Below are 17,926 nucleotides of genomic sequence, written 5' to 3'. Positions count from 1 at the left end.
ACTTCCCCCTGTGATCCCATCTTGTGGAGGCCCGCAGAACCAACGGCATAGGTATGCCCCGGCTCCTCAGGACACCACAACACAAGAACACAGTCCACCCTCTGCTGCCAAACACTCCGCGTCCAATCCCTATCAGAGCTGTGCTACCTGCTCGGACTAGAATTAAGTGCGCAGCACAACATTACACCAATGTTGTCTGTCCGCCCCAGTCCCCAGCGCAACACAGCCCTACCGAAAACCTTGAGCACAACAGTGTTATCTGTATCGATCCGAGACCCTGGTTGCCCAGAATAATATCACATCATCCTTTGTGTGCTGCATGAAGAAGGTCCTTATGCCTTCTCCCGACCAGCAGGATTTCCCGTGTGATATTATCTGCTCGCGACCCTATACGTTCTCGATCCACAGTATAACACTGCTCCGCTCCAAGGGGACACAGAATGAAACAAGACAGCAGACGGGACATTACAACACTACATAAATCAGCCTGGTGGAACACACTCATAGACAAGGACCACCATCAACATCAAAGAGAACGTTACAATGGACAACAAAAACACACAACATGGACATGTATAGGGTACAAACGGTGTAACAAATAGTACAGGGGTGTCAAATGTTGCCTAGCCTAGCTTGGCCACTCTGGCTCCTCAGCAGCTGATGATGCTGCCAAGAGGTTACCCCTTTATGGCCAAGCTGACTAGACCCCGCTGCACGATTTGCTACCTGAATCCCATCACTGGACACATTGCAATTACTTGCACAAGGGCAATTCCTTGCAATGTGTCCTTTGTTCCCACACCTGAAGCACCTGATTGGGCTTACTGTCCTGTGTGTTTTGCAGTGCTTCGCTATATGACCCAAGCCACCACAAGCAAAGCATTTGATGTTTGCCTGGTGTGGCCTAGGTCCGTCCACACTGCAACCGCGCTCCCTGAATTGTTCCATCTTCAGGGAGGCACTTTTCACGATGTTTCTTTTCCCCAAAGTCAGGGAGAAATCTCTGTTAGTCTGGACAGGCTTGGTCTGGTGATTTGGCCTGTCACAGACTACTCTCCCCCCTATTTGCCCTGTATAGGGCAAAGTTTTGGGATATTCCGACCCTGACTTTATGGGAAAAGAAAGGGCCGGCACCAACTTGGTGATGACCTGTTGCATGCCAGTAATTATCTGGGAGCTTACAACAACGTGAGCCTTCAATTTGGCTACCGTCACACTAGTAGAGGCAGTGCGTTCCTTGAAGGCCTTGACCTCAGTATAAGACTGAGTCAACTGAGCCTCAATTTCCTCCTTCTGCTTCTGCATTTCCACTAATTGTGACTGTATTCGAGCCACCTGCGCATCTCGGTCAACAGTAGACTGCACATTCTCCGCCAGCTGTGCCCGCAATGCCGAAACCTGGTCGGAACTATTGGCACAGCACTGGCAGTGAACAGCCGGAGGAATTGTCTCTGTTGACTGAGACACCAGCGCCACTTCCTTTGGCTTACAGATGCTAGCCTCAAACGTATGAACGAGTTTGGCCAGCATCCGAAGCCGTTTAGTGGCCTTATTCAACACCGTCCGTTTGTTAACACAAAGCTTGTCATAACTACAAGCCTGTGCCAACAAATCGGACCACAGCATCTCTGCTGACTTGTATGTGGTGGGGAGGATGGGATTGAATGTACTGTGTTTGCTCAAGTGTTGCAGTGTGGGGAAGTCCATACTCACCGTTTGAGCATCCATCTTCTCCTTGGGGCCGTACCTCCTCGCAGCTGCTTGGAAGAAGTCCATTTTCCCGGAACGCCTCTTCCCGACCAGCTTGACTTTGTACGCTGCTCCCACGAAGATGGATCTCTTCCAGTGACGTATCCTCTTCTCCCTCGCAATCACTCGAGCGGTGTAGTGACCGTGCAAAGCAAATAGCAAAATATTAATTCACAGATAGAACATAGATTCTCTGCTAAAGATTTTGATCTGCGTTTGGTACTGTGAGGAAGAGTCGCGCTTCCTGTCCGAATTATCAGGTCCTAGACGCTCAGACCGCTGACCACGTCTCTCCTAGACGCTCAGACTGCTGACCACGTCTCTCTTGCCTGACAATTCACAGGACAACCGACCTCTAGCCTCAAAACCAAACACAGATTTCAAAATCCAAGCAGTGGGCCTGGCTCGCCAATGTAAAGGGGGAATATTAATCACCAATATTATGCGAATATCGATAATTAATATTCCTAAATAGGAGGAGCCACCTGGTGGAGACTCCGCCTATTTATGCCTTTATATAACAATTACACAATACTTTCGCTATGCCTTACACTAATCACTAATGCTAGCTGCATGCGCCTTACTAACTCGCTACCGCTAACAAGTACACGCTACACAAAGGGTACAAATATAACGGTATTTATTTAACACACTAAGCACGCAATACTCTAACAATACACAGCACTACACATATACAATACTCAAACTACGCTACAAGTTCCCAATTCCACCCATAAACTAACTATACAATACACACATACAAGTATAACAACCCACCCGCCTAGCTCTATACTGTCCCTACGGGGTTACAAGACAATACACACATCAATGGCTCTGCAGGGGTTAATACTTGCAGGCCAGGTAATATTGTTTGCAGAGCACCTGCATGCTCAACAGAGGCAGGCAGGACAGGGGAACAGGGCACGGACATCAGGGGGTGTAAAGAGTCCGGGGGGGGGGGGGGGTCAGGGCAGAGTATGCCTGGCAGGGAAAGGGTTAATCAGGGGAGAGCATGTACACAGGGAGCCAGGGGAATATGGATCCCAGGGGTGTGATACAGGAATCAGGGGTGGGTTAGGATGGTGGAATAGGGGAGGGTTAACCAGGGGTCAGGGAGTGGAGGGGTTAATGGAGTTGGTGGGATAGGGTGGGAGGTGGTGATACTTATGGTCGTCCAGGGGTCTGCTCCGGTCGCAGGACGCACTCTCCTGGGTCCGGTCCTTCAGGAGGGGGCGGCCAGGCACTTCTATTGAGCGCCGATCGCGCTCTCCTATTCCGGTCCGGCGCTCTGACCTGAGCGCAGCACGCGTTCTGTTCAAGTGGGGGGGGTCCGGTCTTCTTCCTTTAGCGCTGGACGCGCTATCCTCACGTGGGGGCCCAGACCCTAACTGACCTACGGAGTGCCGGGCCGCCGGATATTTAAACCCGGCCGCCCGCACTCCCGCGCTGCGCCGCCCACCAGGGGGCGCGCGCGCCCCCATCATCCACGTGGGCCGGCGCAGTGATATGACGTCACTGCGCCGGCCCGCACATCGGGGACGCGCTGCAGACAGGCGGGAGATGCCTTTGATCTCCCGCCTGCTGCCCTTAGCATTCCGGACGGTGCGATTGTAATCGCACTGTCGGAATGCGCATAATAGGAGGAGGGGAGGCTTCTCCCCTTCTTCTATCATGCGTAATTATCTCCAGCGGCGCTGGAGATAATTACAACAAAGGGCTCAGATTCTGTTGAATCTGAGCTCTTTGTATCCATCAGGATGACCGGACCCTTGTCCAGTCATTCTGATGCAATTAGCCAGATTGCATCGGTTTGAATGCTTGGGGCACATTCAAACCGATGCACCTGGTTTCAGGTGTAGGAGGGGGGAAATATTATATACTATACATGCACATGGATGCTTGGGGCACATCCATATGCATGTATACATAAACATCACATGTATCTAACGGGGGCACATAGTTATATAAGGGGGCACAAGCCCTTACATTATAAGGGGACACAAACCCCTACATTATAAGGGGACACAAGCCCCTACATTATAAGGGGACACAAGCACATATATCCCACAGGGGCCACCATGAGCCCCTGGGGATCCCCATGAGCAGACGTGCGCAGATGTTGGCACATCTGCGCACATCATCCCATGATGCGGTGGATAATGCATGCACATATACCATACATGCCCGCACATGTTTGCAGGCATGCATGGATATATATGCATACGGCTCAACCGTTCCTCAACAGCGTGCTTGGGCTCAAAATTAAGGCGGGCTGGGCACTGCAGGGGAGCATTACTGGGCTCAAGAGATGAAGAATAACGCCCCTCTGGGCACCTTCGAGGTTCATTTGCATATCACAATGTTTTTATCAAAATGAAACCATGAAGAGAAGAAAGAAGACCACGGCAGAAATTAAGGTAGTTTATTGTACATGGCAATGGTGACAGCTGAATATGCTCAAACCAGGTGACATTCCCTTTAAATTGCTAAATTAATTCCTCGGATTATTACAGTTGTGTGTGTATACCTAATATAAAATGGTTTGTCTTTTATATAAAATTTGCAAAAAAAAAATTTGTGGACAGGTTTAAATTACTCCTTTATTTTAATTCCATTAACGTAGCACTCCCACAAAAATGTTTATTCTCTGACCTGTCCATGTTGTAGACTGTAGTGAAGGTAATCTTCTTACCAGTGACTGTATTTGTGAGTTATAACCTCCCTTCTGATGCTCAGCTGTGTCATGTGACCAGGACTCTGCCTCTCCAACTGACACAGGGGTAGCGTAGTTCATCTGCAATGCCTTGGACTGTGCAACATTTTATTAAAATAGTTGCATCGTCAGGTAGACATGCGCCTTTTCACAAATATAAAAACGTGTACATGGCTGCAAATTTTTATTTAATATGCAACTTTTTGCACCTATTTTGTACACCAACCAACCAGTAGTCTAATTGTACAAGATCCACCTGAGCCCTGATGAATCCAAAGACACCTCGCCTAATTCATCACCTGTTGAGTGACTCCTAATTGCAAAACAGATGCACATGATAAATGACCCCCATAATATAATAACATGCTCCTGTGACATTGGCTCCTGCAAGAGCAACAACACCTAGTGGACCCTAACATGTAGGTTCTCAGAGCTGACTGCAGATGTTTCCCAGTCTCCAATTGAAGGAGGAGCTGTCCCTTCATCATGCCATGGTTCCACCCACGTGAAAGTAATCAAAGGGTTAAACATTCTGGAACGTTGGATCCTGTCCATAATCAGGAGCCTGGTCTAAAATGGGAGCTTGTTGTTAGAGCAGGGGTCAATAGACATCATTATGGTTGAAGCACCTGCACAACCCGCTGTCACAACCAGCAAGACATGGCTATTTTCCTGAAGTGATTCAGTGAATACCAGAATTGTTTATAATAATAATAATAAAATGTATTTATATAGCGCCACAATATTCTGCAGCGCTTTACAAGTTCATAGGGTTAATATATAAAACAAAAATGCAACTGAAACACTAGGAGTCAGGGCCCTGCTCGCAAGAGCTTACAATGTATGAGGAATTGGGGGGTGACACATAAGGTAGTTGATTGTGATAAGATTATGGTTAAAAACTAATATAAGGACAAACCCCTTATCCAGAGCTTTAGTTCTACCATACATTATGTAAACTGGCCATCATTTTTAGCAAGACCATTCCTAGAAGTTTTCAATGCAATTTGACCAGTCATCTTCAAGAGGCTACACTGTACCATACCACCAAAAAACTTGCCCAATACACAGTGACATAGGTGATGTGATGTCTTCCAGGTTGCAGCTGATCTTGTTAACAACACTCAGTCATCTACTGGAAACTTTTTGGCCACTGTATCTAAACTCATAGTCGTCCAAGAACCTGTGGCTGGACTTCCTGGAGAAAGGCTTTCCCAGCAGCCATCTGTAATGGCTGTAGATTCCAACGTAAGTAATGTGCAGGCATCTCAAGTTGTCATGATCTGTAAGACATATTCATCCTTCAAAACTGTCAATAGTTAAGCCAGCCGTACACTATTTCACCCATGTACCCCATAGGTACTCATACAGTACTTGGCTATGCATGCTTTTATAAGTTACTGGAGAGAGAAGCTGCTGTCAGACCTAGAAGGTCCAATCCGACTAAGAACATTGCAATGGTTGCCCAAAATGTTACTATTGATTGCACAATTATCTAGGTTCATGGTTAAAGGGGGTTTCTGAGATCTTAAGGGGTTGTCCAGAATTTTTATATTGATGACCTATTCTCAGGATAAGCCATCAATATCTTATTAGTGAGGTCTGACATCTCACATCCTCGCCTATCAGCTATTTCTGAGAAGCTCCAGAGCAGGAAGTCTGCTGGAACCACACAGTTCCATCCACAGTGTACTGGAAAGAGCTGAAGTCTGTAGTCCTGCTCCCATTCACTTCAATCAGCTACTGCAGAACAGCAGATCGGTGAGGGTGTGGGGTGTTAGACCCCTGCCAATCAGATATTGCTAATTTTGTGTATTCTGTCACTTTCTTTTCTAGGGGAACTGTGTCTCTGTAAGTACAAGTTCATTGACACTGACAGCAACCCTGAAATACTCTAACAACACCATCGTTAGCAATGGATTGGATGGAAATGTGACCATCTTATTTGACACCTGCTGGGCTAACTACACCGACCTTGTTCTCATAGTGCCAGGTACAGTCTATACCTAATGGTATCATACTTTTGAAAGCTGCTTTTAATGTAGTATACAGTGATTAAACTACTAGTGGTGCCTGGTCAATCACACAACCGAGGTGGTGCACCCTTTATTTTGGGTTCTGCAGCAGGGTATATGTTGAGGCAGAGTCACATTAAGAATGGGTGGCATCTCCCCTTGCTGCCATACTGGCTGCCACTCTGGCATGGGGACGGTCATACAGAGGCTGGATATCTTTCTGTGGTCATTTCAAGCACTTTCATCTTGGACCTGTAGTTTTGCCAAGGTGGTTGTCGGCTGCTGTTCATAAGAGATCCCTCACCCCATCCAGTCCTGGCCATTCTCGATGAAGGATAGATCTGGTAATCGAGCGGGCCAGGGGAGCTGCTGGATATCCTGGAGAGAACATTTTGTAGCGCGAGTAGTGTGTGGATGGGCATTATCTTGTTGGAACACCAAGTCTTCGGAGTAAAAATAAAAGGCAGTATAGGACTGGTCATACCGAAGGCTGGTCAATGTTTTCTTCACAAATACCAGACTGGAACGGCCATGGAAGCTAAGGGCACCCCAAATCCATGACTTTTGGTGTTGGTCCTGTGTGTCACCACACTATGCATGCGGCCATCATTAGCACCAAGGCAAAACATTATTTCATCACTGAACACTATTTTTTGCCATTCATGCCCCCAGTAGGCTTTGTGGTGGCATGAGAACAGGCATTCTTGGTGATGATTATAGATCAGTGGCAAACAAGCTACTGCACTGTGTGAATGCAAACTAGAAGGTTTCTCCTGATCCAGGTGGTTACTGCAGGGGCTACTGCAGAATCAATTTGTGTCTTTAACAGCATTCAGAGAACTGCTTTGCGGCAGTCACATGGGCCATAGACACAATGGACAGGAGGAGACCTCACTGACTTAGAAGATTTTTTTAGGTGTGATCTGTGCAGAGGTCAGGAGTGAGTAGATAAGCCGTGACAATCAACTATTGTGAATTGTGCATCCGGTGTTATCTATACAGAGAGGTTATATCTGCAATTGTAATCCTACCTGTAATGATAAGCAGATAACTGCAGTAAAGTGATCTGTACAGAACAAGATACGATACCAATTATTAGGCTTAGTGGCCAGGGCAAAAACTGCAGCATTTATTTTATTTTATTTTTTTATTAAATATAGATATTGAATCGGACAATTAAAAACAACACCCCCAAAAATCCTTTAACAAAAATGCTTAATATTAACCCCTTCCCCACCGCAATCTGTATATATACGTGATAGCTGCACATACCCCGTGCAGCTACCACGTATATATACGTTCTGGCAGCTCTTTAATCCAAGCTCTGCAAAGCGCTTGGATTAAAGCTTCTGCCCCTGCCCTGTATGCTGTCACGGACAGCATACAGTGCAGTAATGCCGGCAAGAGACCAGTCAGAGTGGCCCCTTGCCGGCAATCGATCCGATTGGTTAGTCTGTGCAGACTAACCAATCAGATCGCGGCAGTGAAAAAGTGCCGGTTTCAGGCTCTGATCTGCGCTCTGCAGATCAGAGCCTGAAATCAGTGTCCTCGTGCCCTCCCCCGATCTATGCAGCCCCCCCCGATCTGTGCAGGCCGCCCCCCGATCTATGCAGCCTCCATCTGTGCCCCCTCCATCTGTGCGGCATCTTGTGTCCACAGTGCCCCCTCCATCTGTGCCCCATCTTGCGTCCTCCAGTGCCCCCTCCTGCTGGCCGTGACAATTTCCATCCCCCCCCCTTCCAGCACTGCCACCCGCTCGGTCTGCCCCCCTGCTGTGTTTGATGGTGGCGGCTCCATTCCTGAGCCGCCGCCATCATCAGAGTGTCAGCTCTATGCTGTAACCCCATAGATGCCGCGGCAGCGGCATCCATGGGGTTAATAGAGGGAGGGGGCTCCCTCTCTCCACCATCGGGGCTGCTGCGCTGCAATGGCAGCCCCGATGGTTGCCCTGGCAACCGGACGCTTTGCAAAAGCGTCCGCTGTTGCCACCTACAGGGCATCTGAATGTATTACACTTTGCAATGCAAGAGCATTGCAAAGTATAGTACAGCCATCAGCCCCACTGGATCTTCATGATCCAAGAGGGACTTGATAAAAAAAAATGTGAAAAAAATAAAAGTAAAAATAAATAAATAAAAATTTAAAATAAAAATGAATAAATTGTCTTTTCCTATAAAAAATAAAAAATAAAAAAACTACACATATTAGGTATCACCGCGTCCGTAACGACCATCTCGATAAAGATATCACATGATAGACCCCGTCCGATAAACACCATAAAAAAATAAAATAAAAACAGTGTAAAAAAAAGCCATTTTTGTCACCTTACATCACAAAAGTGCAACAGCAAGTGATCAAAAAGGCGTATGACCCCCAATCAAACCGTCACCTCGTCCCGCAAAAAATGATACCCTATTTAAGACAATCGCCCAAAAAATAAAAAAGCTATGGCTCTCAGACTATAGAGACACTAAAACATAATTTTTTTGGTTTCAGAAATGCTATTATTGTGTAAAACTTAAATAAATAAGAAAAAGTATACATATTAGGTATTGCCACGTCGGTAACGATCTTCTCTATAAAACTATCACATGACCTAACTCCTCAGATGAACGCTGTAAAAATAAATAAATGAAAACTGTTCCAAAACTTTTTGGGTCACCTTGCCCCATAAAGTGTAATAATGAATGATTTTATGTACCCAAAAATGGTACCAATAAAAACCTCAACACTTTCTGCAAAAAACGAGCCCCTGCACAAGACGATCGGCAGAAAAATAAAAAACATATGGCGTTTTAGAAAACCAATCCAGCACAATCTGCCTTCCAAAAACCGTATGGCATTCCTTTCCTTCTGCGCCCTGCCGTGTGCCCGTACAGCAGTTTACGATCACATGTGGGGTGTTTATGTAAACCGTGGAATCGGGGTAATAAATATTGAGTTTTGTTTGGCTGTTAACCCTCAATGTGTTAAAGAATTTTTTTTTATAAAATGGAAAATCTGCCAAAAATGTGAAATTTAGAAATTTCATCTCCATTTTCCTTTAATTCTTGTGGAACGCCTAAAGAGTAAACAAAGTTTGTAAAATCAGTTTTGAGTAACTTGAGGGGTGTAGTTTCTACAATGGGGTCATTTATGAGGGTTTCCACTATGTAAGCCCCACAAAGTGACTTCAGACCTGAACTGTCCTTAAAAAGTGGGTTTTGGAAATTTTCTTGGAAATAAAATGACATTTCCAAAATGATGCCAACATAAAGTAGACATATGGGGAATGTTAAGTAATAAATATTTTATTAGGTATGACTTTCTGTTTTAGAAGCAGAGAAATTGAAATTTGGAAAATTTTTAATTTTTCCAAATTTTTGTTAAATTTGGGATTTTTTCATAAATAAAGGTGAAATATATTGACTCAAATATATGACTATCATGAAGTACAATGTGTCACGTCACGAGAAAACAATCTCAGAATGGCGTGGATAAGTAAAAGTGTTCCAAAGCTATTACCACATAAAGTGACGCATGTCAGATTTGTAGATTTTGACCTGGACACTGGGGCATCAATGACCCTTGGTCATAAAAGGGTTAAAATACGATTTAAACATTAGGTCATTTTCTGATGACACATTCCATTTAAGATACAGCAGCTCTTTTTGCACGGAGATCTTGTTGTTCATCTTTCTGTCTTTACCGTCTGAAAACCTCTCTAAGTGTGTGGGCGCCCTCCTCTGACCACTGCGGAAACCATCGATGCAATACAGAATCTTTTCGTCCAACTCTTTCAATGGTTTGACAGATGGACCATCCATCTTCTTGAAGTCCCACTATTTGGCCCTTTTCATAGTCTGTTAATTACACAAATAGTGCACGGCTTCATCAAGCAGACATAGGATTTTAGTACTAAATCACTACCTGTAACAACCCCCTTCTTTGCCACATTGTAAAATATTTTTTTTATCTTAATTTCTTCTAGATTTTCTGTTTTTCATTTTACGGTAGTTTATATGATATACAGTAAAATTCACTTTGATGCCTATAGAAAAAATAGGTTGATCTGTGGATTGTAGCCTGGGTTATCTTTCAGATACAGTGAGAATCAACCAGAAAGTGTCTCTCTCTCGGATGACCCCACAAGTTCATGCATTTATTTTAATTAGAAGTATCTAATGCTTCATTTCTCCCGTGGAGGCGCTGAAGTTCAATTTACACATGCTGTCAGGTTCTTCAAAAAATAAAAGCTTATCCCTGGGGGTTATAGCAGCTTCTAACAAAAAAGGGCTTTTTCAATGTGGACAACCCCTTTAAGTCATAAAATGTTATCAGAAGACCACTGAGTCAAGACCCTCGCTGACCAGTAGAACCATAGGAGGGTGGTGTCCTAGCAAGTGATGAGACCCTTCAACTTCTGATGATCTGACATGCTGTTCGGAGGGTTCCTGACTTTTGACTCTGTATGTTACTTTTGGGGGCAATATCAGCAAAATCTGACAGTAACAAAAGAAAACACTTCATTTTTTACCTTTATTGCAGGAAAAGGATACCAACTTGAATTTGTGCTAAATAATGTCTATGCCCAGACAAGATCGTTTGATGCCAAATCTGTAACAACCACCACCACCTCCACCACCACCACACCCACCACCTCCACCTCCACCACAACCACCACACCCACCACCTCCACCAACACCACCATCCCTTCAACTACTCATTCCAATGGAGGTGGATATTGGACTAATGGAGACGCTGCTATCGCCCTATACAGTCCCTTCCAGGCATTGCTAACTTTGGCCATCACTTTCATTACTGTGAATCTATTAATGGAGATGTAAATACTGAGACACAGGTGAGATACAGGCTTCATATTCTACTTCTGTAAAAAGTTATGTAAATTTTACTTTGAGTCATCTGCAGGCGGACATCTTGGGTAGGGCCGACCCTACATACATTTTGTTTTAAAAGGATTTTGCCTTAAAGAGGCTGTCCCATCTTAACATTTATGGCATATTGTTAGTTCTGGCCCAACCTCTGAGACCAGATCTTATCTCCAGAACAGGCCCCCTAAGTGAAGGCAGAGCAGACATTCAGGTGCCAACCTCCATTAACTTAAGTTTCCAGCAGTCCCATGGAAAGTCCCATCTCCCAGGAATGGTGGGTGGTGAGAACAAATATGGCTGCCATTAAGGATCTAAACGCACCCGCTTCCCAGCTGGACTACTGAATACATTCCATAACTAGGACCATTTACCACTCAGATGTCTAAGGATCTGTTCATATTGCAGGTTGAGAACACGATCTGCATATGCGCTTGTAAAGTTCCAGGCATGTAAGCCAAATGTAGCTGTAGAACCCCCCCACCCATTCATTCAAAGGAGGCCAATAGAATGTGCTTTTGGCCTCCACTAGTATACTTTTTTTTACTGCACAGAAAGATATAGTCAACTACACTATTCTATATAGAAGCACCTTAGTAAAGAAAAGGTACACAGCATGTTTTTTTTTATTTTTATGGAAGCCTATGAGTGACGTATGCCACTGAGTACTAATACAGAGCCTTCTGTCAGCGGTATACGATGGGAAGTCCTCCGGAGACACCAGGCCAACCTTGGTGGATGCAGCATGCTCTGTGAAAACATACTTTCTACACTTGGGCTCATGCACAAATTGCAGATCCACAATACATGGATACCAGCCGTGTGCGTTCCACATTTTGCAGAACATCTGACCCGCTATAGAACAGTCCTGTCCTTGTCCATAATACGGACAAGAACAGGACATGTCCAACTTTTTTGCAGGTGCCGCGGAATGGACATATGGATGCGGACAGCACAGGGTGTGATTTCCGCATCTTTTGCGGCCGCATTGAAGTAAATGGGTCTAGATCGTATCCACAAAAAATGCTAATCAGATGAGGAAAAACAGTTGTGCGCATGAGGCCTTTATCAATCTAAAGCTTCATTCACACGTCAGTGTTCCACGGACGTGTGCTGTACGTTTTTTCCACGGACAGCACGCGTCCCCATTCATTTTAATGTGCGTATTCACACATCAGTGTTTTAGTACGGCCCGTGGGTCAGTTTTTTTTAGCACGGATGCATGCTCTATTTTTTCAGTTTTCACGGATTCATCACACCCATTATAATCTATTGGTCCTTGAAAACCGCGGTTGCCATGCTTTGAAAATAATTTTTAAGCTGTGCAGTGTCAGTGAAACACGGATGACACACGGACAGCAAAAAACTGACACACGGACATCTTCACAGAGGCATCACTGGCCACCTTTTCACGGATTTAAGCACGGACGTGTGAATGAGGCTTTAGGATTGGGTAGACAGGAGGGCTCTGAGACTTCCCATTAATCCGTCCCATTAATCTGCATCTTTTCTTTGTTTGTTTTTTACAGATAAGAACATTTCCAGAAGACTGGATTTTCTGGTCACTAGTGGCATTATCTCTAAAACTGTAATATTTCTTCAGTGCTGTGATTAGTGCAAATTCTCTAGAAAAAATAATAATGATGAAATCAACAGAAGCACCAAGGGAATAAATTATAATCCTCTTCAGAACTATTCTGTAAAATTTGTGAAAACCTGCATCATGAAAAGCGGCGTGGTTAGAATTGTCCTTCCACTTCTAGAAATGATCAGAAAATAAAAACGGCTTAGAAAAAAACTATGTGTTGCTTTCTGATTTTAACTGGCAGAAAAATGTTCTTGACACATTCCCTTTAAGCTCTGCTACATCCGTACTTTGCATTATTACAATACTAATTCATTTTCACCTATTCTAAAGGGATATTAAGCAAATATGCAGCAAACTTCTGGTATTTGTGGGACAGCTCAAGGACCCTGGCTATGGACATATTGGGGTGAACTCACATGCAGCAGTGATTGCAGATATTTCTGCGACTGTCCTATGCCTCTAAATGGGGCTTGCAGAAAACCATGTGCCTCCTGCAGAAATAACTCCATTCAGATAAATGGAAGCGATTTCTAGTCACAAAAATTTCTGCAAGAAATTGGCTACTTATAAAGTCATCCCCACTGATCTGCGTTGCCCATATCCATACGATGATACCCATGCTTTTCCAACATGCACGTCCAGTTTTCTACAGAGGTAGGCTACATGCACACAACCGTTTGCCATCCGTTTTTTTTTTTTTTTTTTGCTGATCCATTGTAACAATGCCTAAGACGGACAAGAATAGGACATGTTCTACTTTTTTTGCGGGGCTACAGGATTGGACATACTGATGTGGACAGCACACGGTGTGCTGTCCGCATTTTTTGCAGACCCATTGAAATGAATAAGTCTGCATCCTATCCGCAAAAAAACCTGGAACAGACACGGAAACAAAATACGTTTGTGTGCATGAAGCCTTACACTGAGGTTTATTACCATGGGTCAGCGGGAAAAAATGGTGTTGTACGGCATTGCACGTGTCTTACAATGGGATTTCCCCTAAAAGCATGACTCATGTAAGCACTATAAAGCTGCACATAAAGTGCCTATGGTTTTTTAATATGGGTATGTGGCCATATGAGGTCTGTGCATTCAGCTTTGACTTCTTGGAAAAATATTATTTGCATTAATGTCAAGCTAGAATCACATGTGAATGTATGATGGGATGCAGTGTGTTGTCCACAATTCCCTGCACAAATGTAAAACATAGCATTCTGGCTTCCTGTAGCCACCACTAGAGGGAGCTCAGAAGCTTACCGCATACTGTGTTATTGAGCTAAATGTCAGGAGTAAGCTTCTGAGCTCCCTCTAGTGGCAGCTCCATGTAAACAGCATGTTAGGTTTTAAAAGTACAGTATGTCTGCAGTGGATTCACAGCTGTGCATTAGATCCTGTTCATATTTGCACTACTCTCCGTTCCATCAGATTTATGTGGTGTTTTGGTGTCTGCAGAGCTGTTCTTACCTTTAAAAAATGTGGAAACGTGATGGAAATCTGATCAATGTGTGATTCACTATGAACCATTGAAACCGACCCGTCATTGCTATCATGGCGACAAGATGTTCAGCCCGATAACTAGTGTTGTGCGATCCAGAACTGCAAATTTCGGGTCCGTACCGAACTTTGAGAGTTCGGGTACCCGGACTTTGCAGCAAAAGTTTGGGTTCGGTGTTCAGACATTTAATAAATCTTGTTGAAAGCCTGCAGGGCAGCCAATCAACAGGCTTTTAAGCTGTGGGCACTTAGAAGCCATCACAGCCATTCCTAGTAATGGCATGGCTGTGATTGGCCGGTGTATCATGTGACCCAGCCTCTATACAAGCTGGATCATGTGTAGCACCGCCCATCAGCTCCGAGTAGTGCAGGGACAGGAAGCAGACAGCTGAAGTGGGGGAGACTGTTAGGAATTTCATCTGGCTATTTAATCTGGTGGGTGACCTATAGTGTTTTTTTTTGTGGGTGCTATACACCAGCTTTGCACCTCTGACACAAAAATATAATAGTTAATCCGTCTGTTAGTTTGGTGGGTGACATATTCCCATTTTTGGTGTGAGGTACACCGGCACTGCATCCGTGACAGGGAAATTAATATAGTTTATCTGTCTGTTAGATCGGCGGGTGACATATACCCATTTTTTGTGAGAGGTACACCTGCACTGCATCCGTCACAGGGAAATTAATATAGTTTAAGGGACACTGTCACCTGGGTTTTGGGTATAGAGCCGCGGGCATGCGCTGCTAGATTGCCGCTAGCACGTCCCCATAGCTCTCAGTGGTTTTATTTTGCAAAAAAAACGATTTTATATATATGTAAATGAGTAAAGTAAGAAGCCCAAGGGGCTGTTACTAACTTTTCAGGAGTCCAGCCACGCCCACTGTGAAGGAGCTCAGCACCGTCCCGCATCCTCCGAATCTCCTCCTTTCTCCCCTGATGTCACATAGTTGAAGCGCAGTAATCTCGCACGTGCCGACTAGTGCATGCACAGTTCGTTCCCTGAGGCTGATGCCAGCACGGGGAATGAACACCATGCCGGCACTGCGCATGTGCTAGCTCACGCATCGCAAGATTATGGCTCTCTAACTTTGTGAAGTCAGGGAGCAAGGAGGAGATTTGGAGGATGGCGGTGCTGCGCTCCTTCACAGAAGGGCGTGGCTGGGCTCCTGAAACCTTAGTAACAGCCCCTTGGGCTCCTTACTTGCCTCATTTACAAATATATAAAATCGTTTTTTTTTTAGCTTAATAAAAGCACTGAGAGCTATGGGAATGTATATTGTGGACATGCTAGCAGCGCATGTCCGCAGCTCTATACCCAAAATCCAGGTAACAGTGTCCCTTTAATCCGTCTGTTAGTTCGGTAGGTGACATATACCCATTATTGGTGTGAGGTACACCTGCACTGCATCCGTGACAGGGAAATGAATATAGTTAATGCGTCTGTTAGTTCGGTGGGTGACCTAAAAAAATGAGGGGAGCATCAAATAGTGTTTGTAGTGCTGTTGGTGTTGGTGGAGCTCCTGTTGTAGGGAGAGGATATTGTCGATCTGTGACAGCTACACGCCAAATTGAAACAACTTCCTCAGGTGCACGTAGGTGACAGAACGTTCAGCATTATTTTGTAAGCCCGAATACTGGTGTACGAATGGTACAGAAAAAAGTAGAGGTGATAGTTCCTTCACATTGTCTCCCACCTGGTCCACTGCTGAAATTGCAGAGTTGGCACCTGCAGCCCATGGCCATCTGTCTTTCACCTCTCCCCCTTGCAAGTCAGTCAAGCAGTCTAAGCTCCAAGTTATGCAGCAGTCTCTTATGCTTTTTGATGACTGCTGGCAGGGTTTATCTGGGCCATCCACGTAGCCCTGCCCCAGAAGTGGAAGAGATTGAGTGCACTGATGCCTAACCACTTATGCTTCAATATGTGGACATGGGAGGGACCACCGCAGCACGATGATGACGAAACACAGGTGCCAACTGCTGCGGCTTTCTGCAGTGTGCAGACCTTCAAGGAGGGCAGGGGTGAAAAGTGGGTGGAAGATGATGTGGAAGATGATGAGGTCCTAGACCCCACATGGAATCAAGGTCATGCAAGTGACATGTGCAGTTCTGAGGAAGAGGTGGTGGTCACATAGCGCCAGCCGCACAGCAAAATAGGGAGCAGGGTGCAAAAGCAGAGTGGCCGTCCCCTAGCCAGTATGCCTGCTACTGCCCACTGCACCCAGTGACTGAGCACACTAAAGCCAGCTCCAAGGACTTCCCTGGCGTGGCAGTTCTTTAGACAAAAACAATGTACTGACGACAAGACGCAAGTGGTTTGCACGCTGTGCAATCGGAGCCTGAAGCGAGGCATAAATGTTCTAAATCTGAGCATGACCACCTGCATGACCAGGCATCTAAATGCAAAGCACGAGCTGCAGTGGAATCCCTGGCCCTGAATACCAGCATTTTAAAATGTTTGGCCTTTGAAATGGTGTCACTCTGTCTGGTGGAGACGGAGACTTTTAAAAATCTTATGGCGGTGGCTGTCCCACAGTATGCGGTTCCCAGGTGCCACTACTTTTCCAGGTGAGCCATCCCTGCCCTGCACAACCAAGTGGCGGTCAAAATCAGGTGTGCACTGCACAACGCCATCTGTGGCAAGGTCCACATAACCACCGATACGTGGACCAGTAAGCATGGGCAGGGACGTTATATCTCCCTAACTGCACACTGGGTAAATGCAGTGGTGGCTGGGCCTGAGACGGATAGCAGTTTGGCGCATGTCCTTCCGCCACCGAGGATTGCAGGACGTTTCTCATTGCCTCTTCCTCCTCCGCTTCCTCCTCTACCGCCTCCTCATCCGGTCAGCGTAAAACCTGCACCACCAACTTTAGCAGAGCCAGGAGGAAACGACCGCAGGCTGTTTTAAAACTCATTTGTTTGGGGGGAAAAACCCACACAGCGCAGGAGCTGTGGACCAGCATGGAACAACAGATCAATGAGTGGTTGATGCCACTGAGCCCGGCCTGGTGGTGTGTGATAACGGGTGAAAGATTATAGAAGCTGTGGGCCTAGCCGGTTTGATGTACATCACTTGCCTGGCGCATGTGCTGAAATTGGCGGTGCAGAAGTTCCTGAAAAATTACCCTGATGTCAGAGCTGCTGCAGAAAATGCGGGCCGTCTGTGCATGCTTTCGCCGTTCTCACCCTGCTTCTGCTCGCCTATCTGCGCTGCAGCGTAACTTAGGCCTTCCCGCTCACCGCCTCATATGCGACGTACCCAAGGTGGAACTCTACCTTGCACATGCTGGTGAGACTGTGCAAGCAGCAGCAGGCGATAGTGGAGTTTCAGCTGCAGCACGTTCGGGTGAGTCGCTCTGCGGAACAGCACCACTTCACCACCAACGAGTGGGCCTCCATGCAGGATGTGTGTTCCGTGTTGCGCTAATTTGAATACTCCACCAACATAGCAAGTGCCTAACTGCTGAGGACGCTGTACTCAGCGTTACTATCCAACTT

General features: G+C 45.6%; 1 pseudogene; it reads left to right on the top strand.

Annotated features, from left to right (window-relative positions):
- Nucleotides 1-17,926, top strand: part of LOC122939296 — a 359,170-nt pseudogene that overhangs the window by 303,668 nt on the left and 37,576 nt on the right.

The sequence above is a fragment of the Bufo gargarizans genome, chromosome 5 (genome assembly GCF_014858855.1).
Source record: "Bufo gargarizans isolate SCDJY-AF-19 chromosome 5, ASM1485885v1, whole genome shotgun sequence".
Lineage (NCBI taxonomy): Eukaryota > Metazoa > Chordata > Amphibia > Anura > Bufonidae > Bufo > Bufo gargarizans.
Note: the sequence above shows the minus strand (reverse complement) of the source record. Positions and strands in the feature narration are given on the sequence as shown.